Raw genomic sequence first — 11,564 nt, 5'->3', positions numbered from 1 at the left:
TAAAGCTTTATTTGGTTTCATCTACTAAGAAACTTCTTCACTTCAATTTTTTTTTAATGCCACTATTATATTTAATCATTTAGATTGCCATTTGCTATTCTCTCCCATTGATTTTGATAACAGAATATAATTTTATTCTAGGCAAAATTTACTAAGCTAAAGGATTATATTCCTACATCTGTCTTGCAGCTAGACATGGTCACGTTATTAAGCCCTGCCCATGGCCTGTCAGCAGAAGTGGGGCTTATGGGAGACCACCATAAGAAGGATATTAGTGCTCCAGTGCCATCTTGGACTTTAAGTTGACCTCCAGGTTGAAAGCCATTTGTTTGCATGCTGGAGCAGAAAGTCAGTCCTGGGTTACCTACTTTAGATTCCTCTAACGCTGCTCAAGAAATAAAAAACTATCTTGTCTAGGAAACTGTTATTGTGGGCTTCCATGAAGTTCAAATCAAAATGCCAAGAGGATTTGCTTATTTGAAAGTTGACAGATAGGCTGTTTCTAAAATCAGAAAAATAAAAGACAAGAACAATCAAGACACTCCTGAAAAGTATTATAAGATAAAAGACTTTCTCTACAAAATATCAAAATTCATTATAAGTTAGAGTATATAAAATATGGTGTGCTTTTCAAGAGGAATAGACAAATTTATTGAAGAGAACAAAGAGAAATCTAAGAAGTAGAGCCACAAATATATGGAATCCTGATTTATGAGAGAATAGGCAATGCTCACCATAGGGCACATGATGAAAGGTTCAGCAAATTAATTGGGATCCTTGGATATTCATATGGAGAAATAATAACACTGGAACACTAGCTTATACTATCTATAAAAAGTCAGTTTCTAGCCCAGAGACAAATCCACCTAAATACAATTGTCTCATACTAGACAAAAGTGCCAAAAACATACATTGGAGAAAAGATAGCCTCTTCAACAAATGGTACTGGGAAAACCGGAAATCCATATGCAACAAAATGAAATTAAACTACTATCTCTCACCATGCACAAAGAGTAACTCAAAGTGAATCAAGGACCTAGGAATTAGACCACAGACCCTGCACCTAATAAAAGAAAAAAAATAGTCCCAAATCTTCATCATGCTGGATTAGGTCCTGACTTGCTAAACGAGACACAAGAAAAAAAATAAAGAATTAATAAATGGGACAGATTCAAACTAAAAACTTCTTTTTAGCAAAGGAAACAATAAGAGAGTGAAGAGAGAGACCACAGAGTGGGAGAACATCTTTGCTACATGCACATCAGATAGAGCACTAATCTCCAGGATATATAAGGAACTCAAAAAACTTAACACTAAGAAAAATAAATAACCCAATCAATAAATGGGCTAAGGAACTGAAGGAACTTCTCAGAAGAAGATATAAAATTGATCAACAAATACATGAAAAAATGTTCAACCTCTCTAGTAATTAGAGAAATGCAAATCAAAATTACTCTAATTTCATCTTACTCCAGTAAGAATGGCAATTATCAAGAATACAAACAATAATAAGTGTTGGTGAAGATGTGAGAAAAAGGCACACTCATACATTGCTCGTGGCACTGCAAATTGGCACAACCACTATGGAAAGCAGTATGGAGATTCCTTAGAAAACTTGGAATTGAACCACCTTTTGACCCAGCTATACCATTCCTCTGTCTATAACCAAAGGACTTAAATCAACATACTATAGTAACGCAGCTACATCAGTGTTCATAGCAGCTCAATTCACAATAGTTAAACTATGGAACCAACCTAGATGCCCTTCAACAGATGAATGGATAAAGAAACTGTGGTACTGATATAAACAATGGAATATTGCTCAGCATTAAAAGAGAATAAAATTATGACATTTGCAGGTAAATGGATGGATTTGAATAATATCATGCTAAGTGAAGTAAGCCAATCCCCCCCAAAACAAAGGCAGAATGTTCTTTCTGATAAGTGGATGGAATCCATAATGGGGGGAGGGGCATGGGGAGAATGGAAGAACTTTCGGGAAAGGGCTGGGGTGTCGGGGCAGGAAAGATGGCGGAATTAGAGTACAACCAGAGAAATGAAAAGTTGTATTCCATTTGTGTATAATGCATCGAAATGCATTCTGCTATCATGTATAACTAATTAGAACAAATAAAAAAAAATAATCTCTGTAAAAAAAGTCAGCTCTTAGCTTTTAAAAGTGTATTCACACTTATTATGAATACACTTTTAAAAAGATATGATTCCTGCAGTTTGGGAGACTGAGGCAGGAAGATCGCAAGTTCAAAGCTACCCTCAGCAATTTAGCAAGGCCGTAAGCAACTTAGCAAGACTCTGTCTCTAAGTTAAAAAAAAAAAAGGGCTGATGATGTGGATCAGTGGTTAAGTGCCTCTGGGTTCAATCACTGATACCAATGAAACAAAACAAAACAAAACATAAACAGACATGAAAAGAAGAATCATAAAAATTTTAGAAGATAAAACAACTCAGAGAAGAACAGATATCTTTAAGAAAACACAAACTTGCTAAGCAGAATAGAAAGGATTTCTAAATTTAACCCCTTAAAATTTTAAAAACTTTCACAAAAGACAGCATAAGGAAAAGAAAATGTAAGCTACAACCTAAGGGCCATCTAACTGACAAAGTATGAAATCTAAAATGTATTAAAGAAATTAATATAAAATGTGATTCAATTGAAAAATGAGCATCAGACATGAACAGACTTTTCATAAAAGAAAACATCTTTGTCTAATAAACGTCTTATGACCTGTTCAAGATCATTAGCAAATAAGGAAATGAAAATTAAAAATGCAATGAAATCCCATTTTACACCTACGAGATTGGCAAAAATTGAGATAAGAGTCAGTGCCAAGTTTTGACAGGAATGTGGAACAATGGGAAGGTTTAGACACTCTTTGTGGGGGTGTAAATTGGTACAACTACTTTGGGAACAGTTTCCCACACCCTTCCACTCAATTCCACTCCTACAAACACACACTTATATACAAGGGGCCATGTAAAAGAATGTTTATACTGTTACTGTTTGTAGTAGTCAAAATGTCTTTTAATTTTGAGTCAAAATTAGTAAGTAAAAAAAAAATTGTAGTGTATTCCCACAGTGTACTGTAACATGGACATAAGAACTTCAATTCTTCACAATATGAATTAATTTCAGAAAGTTGGTATTTAAGAAAAAGCAAATGACACACACTGTGCCCTTTTTATTAGTTTCAAAACCAAACAAAATTAAAGAATAGGTGTGTGTGTGTGTGTATGTGTGTGTGTGTGTGTGTGTAAAAACAGAACAAAAAAATGTAGAAATCAGGATAATGGTTATTTCTTTGGGAGGGAGGCAAAGAAATGTGATAAGAAAGGCCTACATGCTGACAGTATTGTTAATGTTTTCCTGATTTGGATGATTCTACCAAGCACTTAAGGAAGAAATAATACTTCTACACAAATATTTTTAGAAACTCATTTTCTGAAGTCTGAATTACCCTGATAGCAAAATCTGACAAAAACAATAAAAAGAAAATTGTAGACCAATATCTTTCATAAACATAGACACAAAAGTTTCTAATGAAATTTTCATAAATCAAATCCAAAATACATAAGAAATATATGCTCCCTCATGACCAAATGGACTTTATCAGGGAAATGCAAAGTTGGTTTAAGATTTGGAAGTCAATCCACAAAATTCACTACATTTGGAGACTAAAAAAGATAGAGCAAATGCTTGAAAAAGCATTTGTCAAAAATCAGCAACAATTCATATAAAAACTTTCAACAAATTTGGAATAGAAGCAAGCTTCCTTAACCTATAACATGGAAATAAGAAAAACATATGATTAATATACTCATGTTAAAAACAGAGTATTATCTCCTTAAAATTATGAACAAACTGTTTCCAGTCTCACTGGTTATGCATTGTACTAGAATTCCCAGCCAGTAGAAAGGAAGAATTAACATTTTTTATTCACTAATGATATGCTCATCTAAATAGAAAATAATAAGAAATCTATTTGTTAAAAAGCTGCAAGAACCAATAAACAAATTTTGCAAAACTGAGGGACACAAAGTCATTTGGGATGTTAATCGGAACTTTTAAAAAGCCAATTATATTTCTACATATTCTCAGTGAAAAACTGAAAATTGAATAATATACTGTTCATAATAGTATTAAAATATGATTACTTAGAATTAAGTTTAAGTAAAATATCTATATATTAAAGTTATAAAACTTTACTGAGAGAAACTAAAGAAGACCAAATTAACTGGTGAACCATACTGTGAGGATAAATTTGAAGTCTAAAATTAGAAATTCTCTTTAAACTGATCTATTGATTCAGTACAAACCAGATCAACATTCCAGCAGGCTCTTTTCTCTGGTCCAACTTTTTTTCTACAGATGAGGAAAACAAATTCCAGAAAGGTGGAGGGATTAGCCCAAGGTTAATGGCTAACTGGAGGCCACTAGGCTTTAGTTCCCCGGTGGCCTAAGTCCTCTCTCAGGGCTCTTCTCAGTGCCTGCTGTCAGAGGGGAATCTCCTGAGAAAACACTGCCTGTCTGTCTTATTTAGTGCAATCACACATATGTGATGAGCTGGCCTAATTTTCCATGATCTGGTCTGAATTGTCCTCCCAATTCACCATCCAAAGCAGATAAATATTTTAGGATGTAAGAAAAATATATTTAGTTTATTTGTATTTTACTTATTTTTAGGGACTTTTTTTTCACAAAAACAGAAACATTCAGATTAATAAAATAAGGATTTATTTTAAAGGACATAGAATTAAGAAAGAGAAGCTCAATTTCTGACCTTCATAAGAGGCAAGTGGCTAGGATCAGATAAAAAGTTTGGTCAAGACTTTATGGCAGCCATGGGTAAGGGTTAAGGAGGGGAAAAGAAACAAAAAGATGGGAAAATAGGGAGAAAGAGAAGGATCAACATGGATAATTTTTATTATCCAAGAGGAGGTCCCTTCCTTATTTGCAATTTTGCTTTCTGTACTTTCAATTACCCATGTTCAACCAAAAATATTAAATGGAAAATTCCAGAAATAAACTATTCATAAGGTCTAAACTGTGGGTATCTGTGAGGCGTGTGATCCCGTCCAAGAACGAATCATTCCTTTGTCTGATGTATCTACCCTGTATATGCTGTGTGCCCATTAGTTACTTGGTAGATCTCATTCAGTGTCATAGTGTTTATAGTTCAAATAACCCTTATTTTACTTGATAATGGTCCCAAAGCACCAGAGTAGTAATGCTGGCAATTCATACATGCCAAAGAGAGGCTGTAAATCACATATTTTATGTGAAAATTCTTGATTAATAAGGGAATACAAAAGTTGTGTGCTCAAGTTGCTACAATCCACTGTAAAATATTTTATCTGTAAAATGTTAAAGAAATGGACATTTGTGCCAGTTTTGCTATTGTGCCATAAATTGCAAAAATTGTGCCACAATTAAGATGGACAAAGCATTAAATTTGTGTATGTATACATAGGAAAAACAGAGCGTACACATGGTTTGATGTTATCTGCAATTTAGGACATCTACTGGGGGTCTTGAAACATATTTCCTGTGCAGATAAGGGAGGATTTTTGTCTTAAATTATGTAAGGTTGTTAATATCAATCTCATGATGATTGATGAATTGATTTCATGACAATTATTGATAAAAGCAAAAAGAAAAAAAGGAAGATGGAGAAACATGATGAGTTCCTAAGGATAATAAAGTGATGAGGTTAAAATTCAAAGATTTTTTGGTAGTCCAAGCTAACTTAACAATAAAATTACCATATTTAGAGATGCGTCTTTTAGACCCTCTTACCTAAATTCTCAATAAGTGCAATGACTCTCAGCTGATGGTTGAGGTTAGACTTTCAGGAAGGTTCCCCATCCTGCTATTAAGGACAGATGCATGTGCTTTGGAAGCCACATAATTAAGTGGAAGGTCAAGGTCTATTAAAGCAACAAAGGAGCCTCTTCCAAATACAGGCAACCCATTCAAATTTGTACTTAATGGAGATTCCAAAATTCCTTGGGCTAGAATGACATGAACATTTTAATCTGGACTATCACAACCAGAAAAAAAAAATCTGTAAGATTTGGGTGGAATGTATGATGTCAAACAGTGGCTTCATCATGGGCCACTGGAATAAGTTAGCCACAAATAAATTCTCAGGAAACTGTATGATTCACCATCAAAGGGAGTTATGGGGTATCAACCAATCAACGCTTGGAGTCTGTCCCATCCAAGGACAATTATCTTTGTTGTAGTTACTGTTTATCTCCTTTTCCAGGTCAGTGTAATAAAACCAGGTTGTCTGCATGTGCACTTGGACTGTCCACTTAAAATTGTGACCTGATGTTTCTAAAAACTGCCCCTGTCTTGATGATTTTAGCTATGGAGTTAGTTGTCAATGGACCTTTATTTTATTGATTTATATACAGTGCTGAGAATCGAACCCAGTGCCTCACACGTACTAGGCAAGCTCTTTACCACCGAGCCACAACCCCAGCCCAAGCAATGGAGTTAGAATGCAGGTTTTGCAGCTCTATTCAGGGCTCTACAAGGAATTCTTCTACAGCTTAGTTCATGACCAGTGACTGGGAGAGATTTATTTTTTCTATTAGCTAGACTCATAAAATATTTTTAAAGGAATTTTTGATTGATTGATTGCCTGATTGTGTTAATTAGAGGGCTCCTCTCCAGAAACACTCAGCCCTGGGGGATCTTGTACAATACAAATCACATCAGGTCAAGATTCAATAAAAGTTTGTTTCAATTTTTCCCATCACTCATAGGTGAAACCTGAAGTCCTTATTCTGCCCCTTAGGTTTGTGTCACCCATCTCTGCCTTCATCTTCAGCCACTCATTTAGCCATGCTGGACTCTCATTGTCTTTCCCACAAAGGGCTCTCACCCCAGCCACTCCTGCTGTCCAGAATGCTGGACATCTGGTTAGTTCTATCCTGTCTTTGAGGTCTCAGATTATTCTCCCATCCCAAATTAGGTTCTCCAGGGATACTCTCACATACTATCTTAAACTTCTTCTTTGTGGACTTTTCACTAGTTTTTAATTATGCCATTTATTTGTATAATGATAGGTTGCCGGTGGATGACCAGTTCTAGGAGGTCAGAAGCCTGTTTGTTTTGCTCAGAGCTGAATGCCCAGGAGACAGGAATTCAGTGTTTAGTGAAATGATGGAATTGGTAGCTTCGTGGTATTAGCATCCATGATTGTGGTTGCTGCATTAGGCATTGTGCACTGATTATTCGTTTATTTTTTGTATTATAGAATAGGTTCTCAATCATTACTTTAAGATGTCAGGGAGCCTAGACCATTAATTCATTAATTAAATAAATTGTGAATACAATCCCTCTGCCAGCCCCTAGAATACAAGGTGACAAAAATCTAGCCCCAGTTCTTAAAAATTTCACTTTTGAAAACTTTTCTCTGCTGTTTTTGTTCATTTGTTAAATTGGACTACATACTTTGCTTCCGCTGATACTTTCCATTGTTCTGCATTGAACAGGTTGCCAAAGCATCTGGGTGAATTGTAGATGCTGCCGTGATTTTAATATTTTTTTTTTGTCTCCACCAAATTTTGTATGGTGGAAACTTAATCCCCAAGGCAACAGAGTGGGGTGGTGGGGTTTAATGGTTAGGTCATGAGGGGTCCAGCCTCATGAGTGAACTAAGGCCACTACACGAAGGAGTGGATTTTCTACTGCTATAGAGCAGCCACAATCCAACCCTAGGGAGAACTGCAGTGTTCAAGGCGCAGTCTTAGAGGCAGAGACCAGACTGCTCCGACATCAAACCTGCCAGCACCCTCATCTTGTACTTCCCAGAATACAAAACTCGGAAAAACAATTTTCTATTCTTCATCAATTACCCATCCAGCACTATTAGGCTAAGACAAACCCTAATCAACCTCAGCCTAATTATCCCTAGAGATGTCAGTTCTCACTCTCTCAGGGCATTTGGAAACTGCCTACATTATGTTTCCAAACCCTCTTTTCCCCAGAGGATATTTTGGACTCAGTAATTTGTCCAGTTGCAAAATTGTTTCTCCTCCGCCTTTCCATTATATGCTTCTAAATTTTGCCTCAGGGTCCATTTAAAAACCTGTAATTGGATCATTCAGGGGTTGAGCTACTGTGGAGTGTCTCTGTACCATTTTCCATATTCATCTTGGAATAAACAGAATTCTTCTTCTTCTTATTATTTTTAACCAGAATTCACTTTTCATTGCAAAACTCACACACATTCCTTATTTCAAAACAAGAATCTGCATCTGAAAAATGGTCACCCATCTCAAAACCACCTCACACTTTGTGCTGCCAAATCAAAATATAATTCTGCCTAGAAACTGGTGTGATTTCAAAATTGTTTAGGAGGATATTCTAGAAACCTCAGGATCATCTTGCCTGTCTCCTTCCCCCTGCCTGCACACATGTGGACTCCTCCTCACTGTAGAGTTCTAGGTCGGCCTGCAGGTAATCTCAGTTTTTGCTCTTGACATGTGCCACCCAGAATTCTTCCCTGATCTGTGTATCCAACTCTGCTCTAAAGTTAACATTTGGGGCCTAGTTAGCAGAAGTTCTTAAATGTCCCCATTTCAATCTCTAGATTTCAAAGCTCATTATGTTTTAAGCTCTACTCATTTCCTCCTACTGGGCTTTCCCTGTTCTAATGGCCTTGGAATGTTTTAATGATGTGAGGAACACAGCAGGCGCTCCAAACAAGTGAGTGGGGCTTCCTGGGCACCTGATGCACATTATCCCTTTCTGTCCTTCTCACTGACCTGCTCTTATACCAATGCTGTCCATGGGGAAATGAAGCAGAATCAGATCAGGCACTTTTCTAAGGCCACCAAACTGCCAGGTGGAATCCAGATTCACATTCATCCGAGTTCAAAGTCAAGGCTTCCTATTGCTCTGGTGAATTAAGTGCCTTATTTGAAGGTTGGAACTGGTAAGGCTTACAACCATGGGCAAGTTAATTTAGGATTCCTTCCTAAATTAATGAGTAGGGCTAGATGAAAGCCAAAGTCCTCAATCTCTTACATGTCCAGTTCCTGTTCTAGGGTTAGCTGATTCTAGAAAAGGAATGCACACTGCAACAGGTCTCTGGCCATCAATGTCCATTTATTGACTGCATAGTCTGTCTATACAAGGTGGGCAATAGCTTATTATTATTTTTGAGTCCTTCTAACAAGTCTGTAAAGGTCTGATTATTATCCTATTTTTTTTCTAGATGAGAGACTAAGGTTCAGAGAAATTCGGAAATGTACCCTAAGTCATACAGCTAATAAAAAGCAAGAGTATTTGATTTCCATTGTGTGCACTGTGATCTGTTTATGGGAAAAGGGGAGGAGAAGGCAGAGTATCATAAGAGATGTTCATGTAGGATCATTCCAAAATGTCGCATGGTACCCCAATGTTATGCACAATTTTCATGTTTTTATGTACTGATTAAAAATAAATTTCATTAGTAATAAAAAATTGAAATAAAAATAAATCAGGGCCAGAAAAAAAGAAAGTTTCTTTAGGGTCAGATAAATCTGTGCACCTGGCAGAGTGGTCCGAGCTAAGCCAACTGGGGTGAGAGGGGTGAGAGGGTGCTTAAAAGCAGGCAATGAAAGTCCTGTCCTGGTCTCTCAACTTCACTTCTTACCCTGGGCAAATGTGCTGCTGCCTTCCTCTCAGGGAGCCCTACGTTGGAAGGAGCTTTGGCTGGAAGAGCTTGGCTCAGCGCTCAGCCTTGTTCATGAAAGCTGCTTAACCTCCAGGTCACTAAACCTTTAGCCCCCACCCCCATCTCATTGTTGGGGCCACAATTTTCTGACTTCTCTGAACTTTAGATGATTTGCAGAAACTGTTAAACTGCCTAACTCCATCGCACTCAGTGCTTTTCTGCAGCTGCCTAGGTCCCGGTGTGTAGCAGAGGAGTGTAAATCCGCCACCTGCCTTGATGGAAAAGCAGAGTCTCTGGGAAAGGAAATTGTGAGGAATAAGAGTCCACAAGGGGTTGTTCAGAGTCCAAGCTGGGTTTGCAAAGCGGTGTGTGGTTGGTGGAGTGCAGTGTGGGCTCTGGGACCCAGTGTAGCTGGATTTGGATAATACTTGGCTTCTTCCCCTTTCTGGCCTCAATTTACAGTCCCAGTCAATGAAGTGAGGATGACTGTACCTTAGTAGGTGGCTATACACATCAGACAAACTTCGCACCACGGTGCCATAAGCACACTGGAGAGACAAAAAGGAGGCGGATCCTGTTGTCATTATTATTAAGGAAACAGCATGAGGCCTTTTCCTGCCATGAGAACTCAGGCAAACATCACCGTTTTTCATGCTGTTTTGCAAAACCTGGGTGTGACCATTTGGTGAGTCAACTCTGACAATGCTCACTGGACACTCATATTCAGAATGAAGCAAGGGTCTGGAGTTGAAGACAAGCTGCTGAGGTTGCCCGAACACACCACTCATAGCCCTAATGCAGGAGTCAGACAGCTTTTTACGGAGGGAATTTCTTAAACCCGCCATTTTCCTACTCCCCAAATAGACGCAGATATGACATGAATTTGACACTCTACAAGAAAAGGAAGAAATAGTAGCCCAACACCAGTAAAGGGAAAAGACAAATCAGTCAGCAAAAACAAGTCACTCGTGAACCAGGGCAGGCTGTGAAAGATGGGAGGGACACACAGAGTGATAAGTAGACCCAGTGCTCATGCAGGGGCCTGGTGCTCTGGTTAATAGTTTTGCCCTGGAACTGCTCTCCACAGCACCCCTGTGATGATCAGAGATGTTGAGACAGAGATCAGAGGTGCTGCAGCAGAGGAGGCTGGAGTGTATCCGTCACCTGCCTTGATGGAAAAGCACAATCTCTGGGAAAGGAAATCGTGAGGAATAAGAGTCTGCCATGGGTTGTTCAGAGCTGGGTTTGCATAGTCCCGAGCCACCTTGTCATGTACAATACAGAACATCAGTCACATGTATACGAAAGGGGGAATCTACAGATGCCATTTGGGCTACAAATTCCTAAATCACTCCAAGCAGAGGGACACCCTTGGGCAGGAACTTTCAGAACTTTGCCCTCTGAGCCAGTGTCACTAACTCTTCCTTGTGTTTTTCTAAGCCCCTCTGGTTATTACTTAGGCTGATCTACTGGCTGATGGAATGGAAGAAGAGTCAGAGGAGAAAAGAGGAGAATATAGGGAGGGCAGAATCAAACGGAAGAATCACAGGATTGTCAGGCTGTGATCAAAAGCCATGAGATCGAATGGGGAAGTGGACAGAATGACTGTGCTCGTCTGCTGCGGCTCTGTCTTTCTGGAAGACAAGGGTATTGCTTAGAGAGAGGATGCCATTAGTCAGCAGCCTGGCTTGGCTTGAGTCAGCGTCTACTACTTACTTTACCCTTTGCAGCCCTCATGTTTGGGGTTCCTGGGAAGGTCCCCAAGGACATCACCAATTTCAGACCCTTGTAAGGCGGGGACATCTGGGGGTTTTTTGTGTGTGTCTGTCTGGGACCCACTGGACATGAGTATGTGCATAGGAGTGTGTGGG

This window comes from Marmota monax, unplaced genomic scaffold, assembly GCF_021218885.2.
Source record: "Marmota monax isolate L192 unplaced genomic scaffold, Marmota_monax_Labrador192_F-V1.1 WCK01_AAM20220418_F8-fsc00209, whole genome shotgun sequence".
Taxonomy (NCBI): domain Eukaryota; kingdom Metazoa; phylum Chordata; class Mammalia; order Rodentia; family Sciuridae; genus Marmota; species Marmota monax.
This window is presented reverse-complemented; position numbering follows the sequence as displayed.